General features: G+C 43.3%; 1 long non-coding RNA gene across 2 annotated transcripts in view; it reads right to left on the bottom strand.

Moving 5' to 3' along the window:
• Positions 1 to 2295: 2295 nt before the first annotated feature.
• Positions 2296 to 16603, bottom strand: part of LOC106015327 (uncharacterized) — a 48692-nt gene continuing 34384 nt past the window's right edge. Inside the window, exons 4-6 of one of the 2 annotated variants that reach the window (XR_011806818.1) lie at positions 7345 to 7591; positions 4908 to 5004; positions 2296 to 3785 (exon numbers count right to left, since the gene is read on the bottom strand). This is a non-coding gene — a long non-coding RNA (uncharacterized lncRNA). Of the gene's footprint in view, positions 5005 to 7344; positions 7592 to 16603 lie in introns of both variants that reach the window. The other variant, XR_011806817.1, reaches the window with a different exon arrangement.

Here is a 16603-nt window from a genome sequence, read left to right as displayed (position 1 = left end):
AATTAGGTTTTGGGGAAGCTCTGCAAGGAACAGCAGCATTTCATCCTCTCTCCAGAAGATCAGGAACCTCAGGTATAACTGTTTCTGGCTTTACATACCTTCTACCTGCCTATAGCCTTCTTAAAACATTTTACAAACATATCACAAGAAATTCTGATGATAGTGACCTTAAACTGCATAGTGTTCCACTAAGAGCTTTGCCTCAAGCTTCTATCAGGCATGCAAGCATAGAGCAAGATTTGGGGATGGGATTTCCTAGAGGTCCTTATCTTGTACTCAGTCACAATGCACAAGCATCCATCTTCTCTCATGTGTGCTGGGAAACTCATGAGAAATAAAAGATCCTGAATTCTGTTTGACTTCCCTTTGCCTTTTCCCCTGCCTTTACGTCCAAGCTGTAGACCTAAATCGCAAATCCTATCAACCTCAGAAGGTCAAAACCACGTGGGTGCTTATGGAGAGCCCATGACCACACAGTGCAACATCACCCACTTCCAATCTTCATGCATTTCCCATGTGTATTGTCAGAGCAGCACTGACATCAGTTATCAAACTACACCACGACTCATCCCACACCAAATAGAGACAGACCTTGGCAGATTTAATACTGTGTGGGCCAGCCATGTATTTTCCACAGAAACAATACCGGAATAGCTCTTATTTGTAGGAAAACATCTATTTCCGTAACATGTCCTTGCAGAACCCAAGTCTTTGTGAAGGAGAACTTCAAATTCTGCCTCTTTCCTCTAGGAACAAGGCTTCTGTCGCAGGATGTGGGTCCCTCGGGTTTGTTTTCCTGGTGCAGATACATATTCCCAGCATTGGTCACAGAGACTCAGCATTGTGCCCTACCAGTAAAACCTAGGCAAGCTGGGGCATGGTCCTTAACAAAGCACATCCTTCCCACCTCTCCCAGAGCTGCTCTCTACGAGCAGTAGCAGCTGGCTTGTTCATGTCACCTGCATGCTGTGGATCATGAAAACCACCACCCATCTATGAGAGGGACAGGTTTTTAGGACTATTGAAATGAGTTATTTCTTTTTTCACTGGCTGTGTTCAAATCCTAAACACATTGCTTTGCCTCCCTAAACCCCCAAGTATTTCAGAGATATGACAAGTCTCTCCTAATTGTGAAAGTTTCTTATCTTAAAGAGATAATTGGTGAAATATATATTATTAGAGCACCCATCAGCACTGCCAGAGGTCTGTCATTTCCATTACAAGCCAGAGTACTGAAGATAAGCTAGAATTAGGCTGTAATTGTCCCTTGTGTTAGAGCCAGCCTCAGCACACAATGTATCAACTCACATTCCTTAATTATATTTTTAATTTAATTTGATCTCAACTTACTTACATTCAGAGGACTGAAATGAGGGTAGATGCAAACCAAAACAACAAAAAACTGTGCTTCAAGTATGGGCAAAAGAAAATTGTTCTGGCTACTCAAGTGGCCATGAAATAACCATTAAAACTAGCCCAATTCACAGAACAGACAGTTTGGATATTGAAAGCTTATCTGGTAAATAGTGCTGCTTGTAATCTGGACAGAATGACAAAGATGAATAGGGGAGGTTCTTGTTCCTCTCTGTAACTACAGCAGAACACTATGGGCTAGAAGAGAGGATGCCGAAGTCTGTCAGTATAGTATACAAAACCCAGATTTGTATGAAGTTGCAGTGGAATTTATGTACATTTACTTTAGGAATTACATCAGTAGAGATCTTCTGGATCACTGAGGCTGTCATCATCAAATGTTGCAAATTTGTTTTTTTGGAGACTAAGGACAATCTCAAGAGCAGGTAGGTTTGCTGATGTCCCTGCTCATATTGGAAAGCCATGCCAGAGCTCCTCACTTTCAACACTTTCTTCCAGTTTCTAGCCAAACTCTTTTATGGTCAATTGTTCTCATGGCAATGCTTTATTTTAGGGTAAACAACACATTTTCCTCCTTGCCTATTGTTGCCCTCACGTATACTGGTAACTATTACAGCGTCTTTGCAACTGCCTTTTTGCTAGACCAGGTAAATATTGCTTTTGCAATCTTCTCAAAGGGGATTTCATTGCTCTGGGCGTACTCTCTGTCTGGTCCTTCTGTGCTGTTGTGGTTCCACTCAAGTGGGCAGCCGAGCTCCACCACAGCTGCTCTCTCACTCCCCCTCCTCAAAGAGGAATGGGGAGAAAATATGTGAAAAGGGCTCAAAGGTTGAGATAAGGACGAGAAAATCACGCAATATTTATTGTAACGGGCAAAACAGACTCAGCATAAGGAGATAGTAAGATTTATTGCTCATTACTAACAAGCTAGAGAAGTGAGAAACAAAGGAAAGAAACCAAAAGCACTTTCCCCCCATGCACCCTCTTCCACCTCCTCCCCCCGAGCGGCGCGGGGGAACGGGGGAATGGGGGTTATGGTCAGTCTACAGCACTTCTTCTCTGCCGCTCCTTCTCGGTCACTCTCGTCCCCTGTGCTGTGGGGTCCCACCCACGGGATGCAGTCTTTGATGAATTGATCCGGTGTGGGCTTCCCACAGGTAGCAGCTCTTCCAGAACTGCTCCAGATACGGGTCTGTACCACGGGGTCCATCCCTCAGGAGAAAACTGCTCCAACCTGGCTCCCCTACGGGCAGCAGCTCCTGCGTGGTCTCCTCTCCACAGGCTACAGGTCCGGCCTGGAATCTGCTCTGGCAGGGGTCTTCCACAGGTGGCAGCCTCCGTCGGTGCAGGTCCACCTGCTCCACCGTGGTCTCCTCCACGGGCTGCAGCGTGGAACCCTGCTCCACCGTGGTACTCCACGGGCTGCAGGGGGAATCCTGCTTCACCATGGTCCTCACCACAGGTTGCAGGGGACTTCTGCTCTGGTGCCTGGAGCACCTCTCCCCCTACCAGTACACAGGGGTGTCTAGGGACATATTTCTTATGAGGTTGCATTGTTGCTTTTCGCAGGGCCCATGGTTTTCTGTCCTCCGCTGGAAATTAATCACCTGATATGATCCTAAGCTATATTTCCTTTATGTTTTCCATTTTTACAGGCTGTCACATAAGTAACAATTCATAAGTAATCTAGTTAGTCATTAATTGACACCACAGTTTGTCCTCTACATCATGCTTCAGGAGAGATGCCAGACACCAGAAGAGCCAGATTCTGGAACAGACAGAACTCCTCTGACGGGGCAGGGAGCAAAAATCCTAACTAGTTTTAAAACTGAGCCTGATAAATGAAGAGGAATATATGATGTGACTGCCTGAAATATCAGGAGTCTGGACCTCATGATCTGCGAAGACCTTCCCTATGCTGAGTCCAGAATTACTAAATATAATATACGATAGAGTCACTAAAAATATCTAGCTAATCACTCATGTGCCAATAACATTTTATCTGGAATTTCAAAGAGTAAGAATGAGCTAAGTGCCTAAGTCCCTCCAGCGCCTATAGAAAATCCCAGACACTTCTTTGTTAAACTTATTTCTATTTCTACTTGGGGCTACAACACTACATTCACATGGTAAGTTCTCATTTCCTCATATTAGTATGGTAAATGAGCATGACAGAATGTTGTTTAACAAAAGGAGTATCCATGTTTTAAACATGCAGAAATGAAAAACAAAAGGAGAGATTAGAATATCTGTGTGATTGCAAAAGCACAGGGTATGTAATCTGTGTGATATATTTCATTTCCTCCTCATGGAGGTGGATCTCAGTCAGCAGTTCACTGAGGGGAGCCCTGGTAGTCAGCATGCATCGCTCAACCAGCACTCCCAGCTGGTTCTCCTGCTGTCAATGGAAACTAGAAGAGATAATATCCAGCTTCAGTATCTCTGATTTAACACATTTGCTGTACAGATAAAAATTTATGCAAGCACCAAATGGATAGGTTGAATTTGGTGTGGTGTCAGTGCCAAAATACAGCGCATGGTCCATGACTTTAAGAGATGTCAGAGCTTTGTCATCTCTCTCAGATATTTTTGGCTTCACAGGTCTTGTGTTTTTTCTAGCAAGCGAGGAGACTAGATACACTTAGGTGGATTGCTCGCCTTAGTATATCATACTTTCTAACACCAGCACACAACAGCACAAAATGAAGATGTTCTGATATATGCATTTACACAGTCACTGTTCTGCACCCAAGAAAGGATTCATTGCATCATTGCATTTATTCATGGGTTCAGACTTTATTCCTGAACACAGTTCAAACATAATAATCCCTCCATCTGATGGGCTTACATAGGAGATTGCTCTCAATCTTCTTCCTTAAAGCTCAACAACAGGGACCCACCTTTGAGCTATGCCCTGCCAGGGCACCCACGCTGATAGATCCAGAGAAGGATGCGGCATCCCACTGGATATTTCGGTTTTGCTAAACGTGAGCCGTCCTGATGCCAGTTCATTCCACACTAACAGCTTTTGGACTGCAGGTGCTATGAGTGAATGGTTGCATCCTGGCTTTGAACAACTGCAGTCACAACTGATGTACAGTTCTAAGGACAAGGACAGATGCCCAAAAATAACCCAAGGTAGAGTAACTTTGGGTGGGACCCTGCTGCAAGGTATGTTAAAAATCTCATTCAACAGAGCAGAGAGGGAGTTGCAAGAAACACTTAAAAATGGGAAAAGGTTTCTAAGTGTTTTGAACCTGATATACACAAATTAAAAAGTTTCAGCTGAAAGCTGGCAGCCAGAAAATTCCCCCTCTCTTCTTTTTCTTAAACAGAAACATATCCTTTTTACAGATGCACACACACACACACACAAAAAAAAAAAAAAAAAAAAAAAAAAAAAAAAAAAGTTGAAACTTCAGGTTCGTTCCAGTTGCCTTTGTACCACTGGAGATGCTATAGGCAGCACAGAAACACAGAGCAGTTGGGAGAGACAAGGCAGAAGAGGAGACCCTCAACTTTCTGGTCAGTACCTTGATATCTTTGCTGCAGCAGGGCACCTCAGTCGGCTTTTCTTACCCACTCAGGCTGATCTTTTTCTCTGATTTTTTTTTTGTCCAAAGCCGAGCACTGAAAAAACAGATTTTGTAGAAAGTAGTCAACAAGTTGCAGTGCAGCTATCTTCAGAGCTGGTGTGTTAAAATACATTGAATTCCAACGATCACTTTCTGAATGTCTTGTTTATACGGTGTTTCTAAAGCAACAGCATTCCCGAAATTGTGTAGGAAAACAGAGCCATCTACAGGGGAAACTATTTTGGCTTGGCAAGGAAAAGGATCGGAGGAAGCAATGCATGATTCTGTGCCACCCACCAGCACAAGGGAAGGACCAGCCAAACACTGTTACCTGCACAGTGCTGGGGGTTGCACAAGCACATACTGCATAACTGAAATCCTGTGAATCTGGTTCAGTCTCTCGCAGACTATTTTCTGTCAGGTTTGACAAACTTTTTCCATTACCTTTCAACCAAAGTCACAACTAACCTTTAGTTTGCCCATGACTGCATATCTGCATTAGCTATAAGTAGCTGCTGGAAGACCCAGCAGCTACTTGGTACACCCCTCATACAGTACCCAGGAAACATGCTCCATTCCAGGCTGCGGTCCCATCCCACCCCTTTGCACCTGGGTTCCTATCATAAACCCTCTGCCCCTTGGTTGTATGGGCACGCCCATGTGTTACTGGGGACACACAAGCTGGTGAGCAAGCTGTACCTAATACAGTTGCCTAAAAAACATAAAACAACTCATCCTACCTGCCATGCAATGGAAGTACTCCTTTAAATTTAAAGGCAATGTCTGACACTTTTCTGGGGGAGGAGGTGGGGATATTTAATTCCCCACTGGTGACTATCAATCAGTGGCTGAATATTTGCAGTCTCAGCAATGGCAAATGGAATAATTTCTAATTGTCTTTCTGCCTCCTCAGAAAAGTCTCATTAATTCATTTTTGTATTGTTTGAGTGTTACAATACACATCTTCAGCAGAGAAGAAATTGAAGAACAGGGGAAGGAAGGTAAATAACTGTTAGTTGGAAATGGTGACTGTTTTATCCAGCATATCTTGAAAACTTAAAAAGCTGTGTTTAAAACTTAAGCTGCTGCTTAAAGTGCCATGTTAGGAAATAACAGATACAAGGTTTTCAGTGTCAGGGGCTGCTACAACTTAGGGAAAGAGCTCTAAGAGTTTCCCCATTGCCAAATGATAAAGGATGTTTTGTTACATTAACACAGGGGCCTCCATACTTAGCTAAATTAAGCCAATTAAAATGGCACGAAATCAATCTTTCTTTAAATACTTAAAAGCAGAGCAAAAATTAGGTTGAGAGAACCCTCCCAAATTGATTTCCATTTCTGTAATGACTGATTTATGTGATATATAAAGTTCAGCTTCATATCCAGCCAGACTTCTAAATGTTTGTATGTTCTTACTTATTATATCGTATTCTCTTGTAGGATTCTTATTTTAAATTCATCCAGACTTGAGCTTTTTGAGTTATTAGAAAAAAATTCCATAGACTTACCTTTGGTTGAATTTAATAATAGTTTTAATTCGATTAAATCTAATTGAATTACATTAAATGCATCCTGCAATTTTATATGTAGTGACTTAACTGTACAGTCAATGAACAAAGTTATCAGTGTAACAGTATAGCTTTGAGCTTTGATATTGTTGATATAGGTCATAATATAGGAAACTAGGACTTTTGTGGGTAGAAAAGATTTCTCTGGCCTAGATAGTCTCAAGTTCTGTGTCAAAAAGAACAATGGGTGTGCCTTATACTTTATGGCTTCCATCTGGTTCAGATATCACGCAAACAGATATCAAACAATGACCCTCATGAAATGGCTATTGGCTTCGGTGGGAGCTTGGGAGGGTTAGGAAGGAGGGTCCTGTGTATGGCTTGTCTGGAGCCTTGCTAGCACAGGACAACTTGGGTTCACCACTCTCCCCGGCCAATTTGGTCTGAAGACAAAAACTAGGGAAAGATATTTTGAACTCTTTTTGAAAAGATTTTTTCTGCTGCTAGACTGCTCCTTTTTTTCTGTTTTAACAATGAGTTTTAATGAAAAACACATTGCAATCAATTAGATGTGGACTGTAAGCTCTCCCAGACAAGGGCTGTTCTTTTTGTGTATACATACAGGGTGAGATATGCTGCTGTTAATTTCAACTATCTAGGAGTTGTGTCTTGTCCAAAGCAGTTGTCCAGGCTTCCGCTGAAATCCTCGCAGAAAGCCCTTCAAACAAATCTACCCCATCTATCTTTGGTGATGTATATCTTAGGGCTATGGAAAAGTTTTGTACTGACTCATATTTATACATGGCCTCATACAAGCAAAAGAGCTGTTTTAACCCTGTCTCCTTGTCTTGCCATCCACCCACCCTCTGTTCCTGGTCACTAATCACCTCAGCAGGCAGAAGGAAGATCTCTTCTGTCAGGATGGCATTTATACATTACTGCTACCACCCTGCTTGGTTAAAATCAGTCCACCTGGGGGAACAGAGCCACTGGGATGCCCAAGAAAGAGGCTGAGCTGGTGAGGTAGAGCGTTGATCTCCAGGGGCCAACCCCAAGCAGAAGCACAAGTCATCCAAAGCAAGGGAGTTGCAGATGGTAGCAGTCAAATGAGCAGCTCAAAAAGGGAGGCTGGACCTGGAAAGAAAGGTGACATCTCTAGAGCTTCATCTTCAGGCAGGTCAGATTTTCATTTCTGTCAAATCCTTCTGCCAGCATGTCTACAGCCATTCCCAGCCCCCAATTAATGAGTGCTCTTTCTACTCTGTCACACACAAATCACTAATGAAAATACCAAGTACCACCCAAAACAGAAGAGAGCCCTTTGATACCAATTTCCAGCTCAGCAGTTACTCACTGAAAATAATCCTGTTTCCAACCAACTGCATACCTAAAGGGTTAGATCTTCTCCTGTCTTCCTTTTCAAGGTGTGTCAAAATAGTCTACAACAAACATTTTGTTGAAATGTAGGACAAAATCAGATCATGCAGAAAGCCCACAGAAAAAATCATGGCTAAAAGAAAGGCATTTGGTAGTTAAAGTTTCACAAATGGGATCATCACTCAGATTTCTGCATATGCATTTATGCCTTTTTTGTGCCCATTCTGTGATAGAAGTGGGCAGCAGCTATTTTAACCACCACGATAGTGCTTCATTCCCAGAAGTCTCCACTGAAAAAAAATGTCAATTGAGTTCCAAAGGCACGAATGTGTGAAAGATGCTGAGAAAACAATATTAAATACCAACAGCTTTTTTCACTCAATATCCTGAATTTGGTTAAAACATACAAATTCTCTGGACTGTTACTTTTTTTCCTAAAGGGATAATCATAAATCTAAGATATGTTTCTTTCTATTTTTTATAGGATGCTGTGTAATTTTTAGCTCACTGTAAAATATTCCTTCAGGGACAAACTCACAGTAGATAGGCTTGATACTTGCCTCTGATTTTCTGTAAAAAGAGCAAGCAACTCCTTCAGGTAATGGGGTGATAGAACCATTTTCTAAACAAGTATCTAGTTAATCTGCTAAATTAGAAAACAAAGAACAAAAACGTAAAACTGGAAGTTAGTCACATGGTAGGCATGTTGTTTTTATGAGAACATACATGTATATTTGCAATAAATGAAGGACAAGGGTTTTCTCTCAAAGGTATTTACTTTCCAGTAAAAGGAAGAGAGGGAAGAAGTAATCTAAGGGATTATCTGAACCAGATAAAAGCGCTTGGATGAACTCCCATGCCTATTAACAGCTCATCTCCAAGAAAACATAGTGGAGCCCATGGACAGGGCAAAAATGGATATTTACCTCATATAAAATGTTCTCCCAGGCTCTTCCAATATGAGGAGTAGGAGTAGATGGGGAAATCTGTGGGAAAGAGGTCTGCAGGGCAGTCCTTCTCCCACTCTAAACCACCATGCTTCCTCCCCCGAGCTCAGCAAGCCCACATGGTGTTCTCCCCATTTGTACTTTGCTTTATGTAAAAGTGGGGGGAAAACATGAGCTCATGATGGCTTTACAGAATCATAAAATGGCTGGTATCGGAAGGGACATTAATGATCACCTAATTCCAACCCCCTGCCATGGGCAGGGACACCTCCCACCAGACCAGGTTGCCCAAAGCCCCATCCAGCCTGGCCTTGAGCACCTCCAGGGATGGGGCAGCCACAGCTTCTCTGGGCAACCTGCGCCAGTGCCTCACCACCCTCCAAGTGAAGAATTTCCTCCTAACTTCTAATCTAAAATTCCCCTCTTTTAGTTTAAAGCCATTTCACCACTATCACTACACTCCCTGACAAGCAGTCCCTCTCCCTGTCCATGGCAGGGGGTTGGAACTAGGTGATCCTTATGGGGCCGTTCCAAGCCAAACCATTCCATGATTGCTAATTGCACTGCAAAACTCTGAGAAGATGCCGCTTTATCACAGCCTGAGCTCATGGCTGACTCCACACATGCTGACCACTTTTGTGTATGGAGTTTGTGAGGCTCCACCTCCCAAATATTCCCCTCAGCACCAGTAAAGAAAGGTGAGGGAGAGGAATTGCAGCATATGTAAATTTGATGCAAGATGAGCAGGATTGCAACAGATCATTGGCAATTTGTGAGGCAAAAGAAAATGAGTCCTAACAGACTCTCAAGAGAGAATTTCTCCATGAGTCCTCACAAGTGCATTCCCCTCTTCCAAGTATGTTAATGAAAAGTAGGACAGTAAGAAGCCACATGCATAAAACTTAGCCACAAGGCACTTTCCTCACTGCACCTATTACTGTGCTGGGTGGGCATCTGTGGAGTCAAGAAGCATAGGAAAAAATGCTTATAGCTAAACACACTTAGAAGGACAGAAACTCAGCTGGGATAAATCAGCATGGCTTCAACAAAATATGTGGGTCTGGTTGTAGCGGTTTACTTGCTAACACCACAGCTCAGGCTTTGGGCCAGAGATGCACTACCCCACTGCCCTGTCCCACACTGTGTCCGGGCAAGCTGCAGTAATCAAGCATTTGGTTATTTCACACTTGAGTATATACCTAGACAGGACAGAAATTTCTTATTTTGTTTTAGGGTTGATTCACGTTACTTTTATAGCAGGTTTACAGAACAAGCTTTCTTTTATTTTTTTCTCTGTTCCCCAGCTGCCTCGAATCAAAAGCCCTCACTTCAAATGAAAGGGGAGGATTTGTCTCCTGTTTATGTAGAATCAGTTTACATGGGAGCCCTCAATATTGACTCTAGGACTAAGCTGAAATAATTCCTATGAGTAGAAGGAAATAATGCCTATGCATGCAAGTACCAGTCCTTGATCTGTTTGGACTGGTCTCTCTTCCAAATCAGGGTCTATTCCTCCTGAAATTTTGTTCAATGTGATCAAGTAAATATCAATTCTGTCAAAGCTATCAAAGCTTTCATGTAGATCTATCAAGAGTCCTGTTTTTGTTCAAAGACTTAAGGATTCTGCACAGGTACAAGAGAAAAATAAAAGCACTTCCAGGACAAGTATAAATTATGATATAGAAACACATGTAACTCTTAAACAATAGATTATATAGAATTAATTACACTGTTCTTTGATGAAAATGGAAAAGTTTGAGGAGTTTGCTGAGGCAATTCATGTTTTCTGTGTTCCTCTCCAGTGAATACAGTCTTAATTAATACAGAAAACCATGCAATTTATTGGCCAGACATGTAAGTCATATTGACAGCAGACAATAAAACTAGATACATTCGAATCAGAGTAGATAAATCCAAAATCCAAATCACAGTACCGCTTTGTCTGATGAGGCTTCAGGCTGAAGCTCATCTCCTCCATTGTTTTCATGGTCTGCTCTCAGACTTTATTGTAACCTCAACATTTCCAGAGAGCAAAAGGGAAAAATATTACATTTCTAGCCAGTTACTCGATTGCCAGTATAGTAGGACTTTATATTGATTTTCTGTCCTCAGCTGCTAATGTGGTGCACTTCTCTCTAGTTTTCTCCTCACAGGTCACTAAGATTTATGGCTGACCCGGAGGAGTTGAAACCAGAAATCATGCTGCTGAATTGCTCTGCTGGAAGCCACCTGCTGCTGACCAACACCAGGTCGCATGCATCTCCTGAATGCCTGAGGCCATCCAAGACTCTACTGGACACTTTGCTCCTCGTGGAGGACAACTTGACTTATTCATGCCATATTTATTTGCTGGCTAGTTCTATTAATTCTGACTCTAACCAATTTTTATCTTAGTTGTTAGATTAAATGTGATGTAACCAAACAAAAAATCTGCTTTAGAAAAGTTAGGGTCTTCACCAAGACACAGATTAGCGAGGCCCCACTTGTTTAGCAAGGTGTCTCCAAACTGGGTACCACTGATTGCTTTTTTGTTTTTTCATTATACTTTCCTGGGGAAAAAAAAAAAAAAAAAAAAAAAAAAAAAAAGAAGGCACCAGTATATTTCAATGGGATTTCATGAAATCTCACTAAATAAACCAACTTTAGGTTAGGTGAATGTGAAGGGAATTATAAAACCCACATCCATGGTCTAGGGAAAAGGGGAGGGAGTGTAAGGGATGCACAAAAGAAAGGAAGAGCCGAGGTTAATGAAGTCCCTGGCCTATGGGACAATTTAGGGTTAGGGTTCCTAGTGAGAAAGCCATCAGCAACAGTATTGGACCATCTGCAGATGAATTTCCAAAATAAAATGAAGGGCTCACACTGGCATTCTCCTCTGACTTAGTGGAGTACGGTCCTAGCTTGTGAAACAACCCAGAATTAGGGTTGGAGCTCACAGAAAGTCCAGGTCTGCAGGACCTGAGCTGGAAGGTGCTACCAGAGGAAGCCAAGGGTAGCCAAAGCAACTGCCCCTTGAGGACCCCGCAGAGAGGGAGAGACTGGGCTGTCCAAAATGAAACCAAACTTTTGGGTGAGCGTTTGAAAGACTAAAAGAGAAGGCCCATGAGCACTACTCCAGGAAGACTTGGAAGGATTCTCCAAAGAGAACTAAATACTGCAAGTTGCCACAAGGTATGATGAACCTGTGGCTGGGGTGGAGACACTAGCCAAGGAGTTAGTTTATGGCTAAGTTTAACGTCAAGGGTAAGAGAGAGAAATCCCAGAGCTACAGTTTGAGTTGGGCTGGAAGGGGGCTACCAAAGGAAAATGAAGGCTGCAAAATGATTTGTCCTCTGAGAGCAATGTTCCACACAATTTTACTACAAGGATCCAGTATACGATTTCCAATAAGATTATAGAAAATCCTTAGCAACAGGACTCAATATTCTAATGCCTTGTTTTTCCCTGTCTGGCCTCGGTCCTTCTTATAGAGAATGGCAACCAAGGTAGATTTATCACCTTGAACTATGGAAAGAACCTCTCCTGGAAATTATTATGAAGCTATAATAGCTTCATCCTCACATATACCGAAAAAAATAATATCACCACTGATTACTATATGCACAGAAATATGAGCCAACTTTTTTTTTTTTAAAAAATAAAAATAAAAAGCAAGTCGTAATAGTTGGAATCTGGATAGAATTTGGAAGAAGTGTCAGTCTTTCCATACTAAAAATCATGTCCAGATGAGAGGATGGAAATGGGTCCCCTGGTTACCAGACCAGCCCCCACCCCCACTTGTCTCCCTGTGCTGTGGATGGCCCAGGGCAGTAAGAAACGGAGGTCAGCCAGAAAGTCCCCATGACTTGTTGGGGCCACAGACTGCAAGGGAGAAGGCAAAGGGGGTGTAAAATGGTATGGAGAAAAACACAGCTGAACCTCAGTGAAGTTTTTAAGGAACTGGAAGATGGCCTGTCACCATTGCCCTTGAATTACAGACACAGGTGGGTCTCCCTCTTGGCACATGAATCAGGGAGCTACATTACTGCGCCATGAGGACACCTCTGGGTGTAACACACCTGCATTTATTTGTTCACACCTGCGCACAGGACTGGGGTAGGATGCACCTGCAGCTCTTTTCCCCTTGCATGTATGCCCCATGCTTGACCTGCGTTCAGAGAGGAGGCAAAGGAGGTGCTACACCCAACTTCCTCTTCTGGTTTGTCTTGGGGTCAGGGTACTCAAGCCATTTTTCTGGCCAGGAGCTTCCCAAACACACAAACCTCAGACTGCTGCATCTGTCTCAGTCTTACCACTCTCAGATCCTCCTACCACATCCCCAGCACCACAACAACAAAATGAATGGAGAAGTCTCTGAGCTCCTGCATGGCAGTGCTGTCCCAAATCCTCTGCTGGCAGCTTGGCTTTCCTATGCTCTAGCAACCAAGAGAAAGAAACAGGGAGACTGCAAGCAAAGAACCTTTAAGGCTTTACTGCTGGGGAAGTATTGCCAATGAACCCATGCAATTTGGTTCTGTTCAGATGTTTTGAACCCATTATAGCTGAACAGGTCGTAAATGTCCCCAAACACATTCCCATTATCCCTAATTTAATTAGTTTATTGAGATCATCAATGAAAAACATTATACAATTAAAACATTTGCACTCAATCAATTTTAATTGTATTCACTACAATTGCCTGTGCCAAACCAGATGCCTTCTAGTCCTGAGATAAGTGAAGGGAAAGCAATTTTCAAAACTCTCATTTAGTCGAGTTTGATCCCATCGCGTAACACGAGAGCTGTTTTCCCTGGGAAAACCTGGCAGATGCCCCCTTCCCCTGCACCCTCACCCCAACACCGGCCCAGATGGGCCCCCAGATTTGCTCGGAGAGGTCCCCGGGCAGCGGCGGGACCTCCGCCTGTGTGTTAGCACCACCTAGTGCTGTTGGCAGCAAAATGTCAGCAACCGGCAGGGAAATGCCACCATCCTGCTGCTACAGAGAGATGCCTTAGGCTCCTTGGTGAGTTGGAGCCGTTCCCAGCACACTCCTGCAGTTTGGCTTGCCCCTCCTTAGAGGCTCCCACCCGCAGCTCCGGAGCGCCTGGAGCATCAGGCGTTGTACTGGCCCTGTGCTGGCTGCTGATGGGGAAGTTGCAAGTGGTTTTAAGAGCACGGGGGATATCAAAGCAGGGATGTTACACCATGACGGTCTATGAAAAGACATAGCAGAAGCCAGGTGCCAAAACAGCACATCTGAAATGCACCTTCACCCTCCCGGAGCATCTATCCTGGCTCTTTCCCAGATTATCTCACACCACTTGAGCTGAGGTCATGGATCAAAGGTGGTTGCAGAGCCCATCCCAAGCGACAGGTCAGACATCCATTACCTTTAACCTCCATCAGTGAGACTTAAGCCAGACTGCTTGTCCTACACTTCCCTTGGGCTTAGCACTTCAGCACGGCTCAAGACATACTGTAACTCACTCTTCTGCCTGAAATTCCCAGGGGAAGGGCAGCTTGGCTTCCCCCACCCCAACTCTGAGAAACAGTGGATGCCTTTTTCCCTCTGCCCACTTGCAGCCCATGTCATGGCCTTCTCTCAGAGCACAACCATCAGAGAGGTGGCAGCAAAGTGTCTGGTTTTCATCCAGCACTTGTTTAACGAAAGGAGTCCTCAGCAGTCAGCACAGGGCAGGATTAAGTCTCTGACCACTAGGTCATGGCCCTGCTTTCCCTCCAGTTCAGTGGGGGTGCTCTTCTGCACTCCAAAAGCAGGGGACAACAGACCCTAGAAACCTTACGAGCTGCAGGTTATAACCTTCTCCTTACGCATGGATCTGAATTGAGCAGAAAAAGCTGGTGAGGGTCCTGCTGCCTGGGGTGTGGGGGAGGAGGAACATGTCAGCAGGCTGGAGCCTTATCACCAGACAGACCAGCCAGCAAAGCTGAAAAAAAGCTTTTTCACACCTATCACACAGGCACTGACTCTCAGGGAGCACTGCCAGGCTGGGAAGCCAGAGTGGAAAGCAGCCCTGAGTTAAAAATCTCTGACCTCCTGCTACTCAGCTGAATGCTTCACTGCTAGCTTCAATAAGACCAGGTTCTTTTGAAAGACATTAAACTATAAGTAGCCTTCCCTGATTAGGTGTATGCATGGGGGAAAAAAATAATTTTCATGTTCTGTTAAGGCTGGGGTTGTTCCTAGCTACCAGACTGATGTGCACTTGCACATGTCCAGAAGCAATTTTCAAATATCTGCAAACTTCTGCATTAAAACCTGTGGCTCTTACAGATTTTCAGTACCTTCAAATTAGAGCAGAAGCAGTCAGGAGTCTGCATGTGGAAGTACTGGAGTCCTCTTTCATACCTAAGTGTCTAAGCAGAGCCTGCCTAAGTCAAACCTGGGGTAGGACACAAATGCTAGCTCCCCTGCTCATACTATAGAGTTGCAAGGTCAGCTCTAAATCTGAGATCTTTGGGCTCGTTTTATATTAACATCCAATCTCTTTCTAAATATGAATGCTAATTTACCCACAAGCTACGTTCTCCCATTTGTGGTTGAAGACCTCTAATCTCCTTTGCTCCTGTCTCCAAAACCTTTCCATTGAACTGATGGCTACAAATAGCAGTAATTGATAGCAGGTGTTTGAGACGTGTTTACTGCTCTGTGGCACCGCTTGCCTCATATCTTGCCATATCACTCTCTATTCCAACATCATGAACTTATATTCACTGATCCTTAACAGCTGTACAAGAAGATTGATTTAGAGATGGATTAGTTTGCAAGTATTCACTGCTTCTCTTAATAATTGAAGGACTCAATGGATGTGAGCATTGAGGAAGCCAATACTAATATAATTTTTCTGCTAGAGTTCAGAGCAAGGTTTTTCTTTCCTTTCAATAAATTCTAAGGATTATGGTGTTTCAATTTCTAATTCTCTTCCCATGCTCTGAACAAAACCATACATATTGCAAAATAAAACAATAGCCCAAATGTACTAAAATCAGTTGTAGATTGTCCAAATTATTCCATAATATATAAGCTGTCTTGCTGTTCAGCAGGCTCTGTGCTGCACCCCTCTATGCTTAGGGAAAAATAAAGCATACAACAAGAAAAGACTGAGAACCTCCAGGAAATGCATCAAGTCAGAAACTGGAGGAATTTGAGTTGGATGGACATGAAGCAGGAGGAGTCTGGGGAGAGGAATTAGGTCTCCCTCCAGAAGCCCTGTGCAGCAAGTTCAAGATGGTGTAAGACGTAATTCCTATTCATTTTGACCTTCTGCTAGTTAACAATCCAAGCACCTACAGGGGGATGCTTTCAAATTTGCCCAAAAGCATTTACAGCATTCTGGTAGGACACATGGTGGGCAAGGTTCCTTCCTGTATACCACACGTTCCTCTAAAAATACTGCAGACAACACCATCCAGGTCACAAGCATGCCCTACTTCAGAGTGAAATTGTTCCATATTCATAAAATCTAATCTGGGTTACACAGCTCTATACCTGTTCTTCACTGAGCATGCAAACACCATCTTTCTTTTGTCCCCTGAACTGTGTTCAAGCTCATGTGCAACTCCAAATCCTGTATGTGTTGGTCTTTCCCTGCTCAGCATCTCTCTTATTTGCAGTGACAAACACAGGAATACTTTCCCCATGAAGAGAAATACAATTTATCTTAACAGGAAGGGAAAAATACAAAGAGATTTTGTGAAAATTGCCAAATAATTACGCTAACTGACAATGTCCTCCTTTAGAAAGCCACAACCCAAGTCATCAGAGAACCATAACATGGAATATTTCCATGTAAGTCACAGACTGCTGCAAGGCTGGTCCCCA

The sequence above is a fragment of the Anas platyrhynchos genome, chromosome 2 (assembly GCF_047663525.1).
Source record: "Anas platyrhynchos isolate ZD024472 breed Pekin duck chromosome 2, IASCAAS_PekinDuck_T2T, whole genome shotgun sequence".
NCBI lineage: Eukaryota > Metazoa > Chordata > Aves > Anseriformes > Anatidae > Anas > Anas platyrhynchos.
Note: the sequence above shows the minus strand (reverse complement) of the source record. Positions and strands in the feature narration are given on the sequence as shown.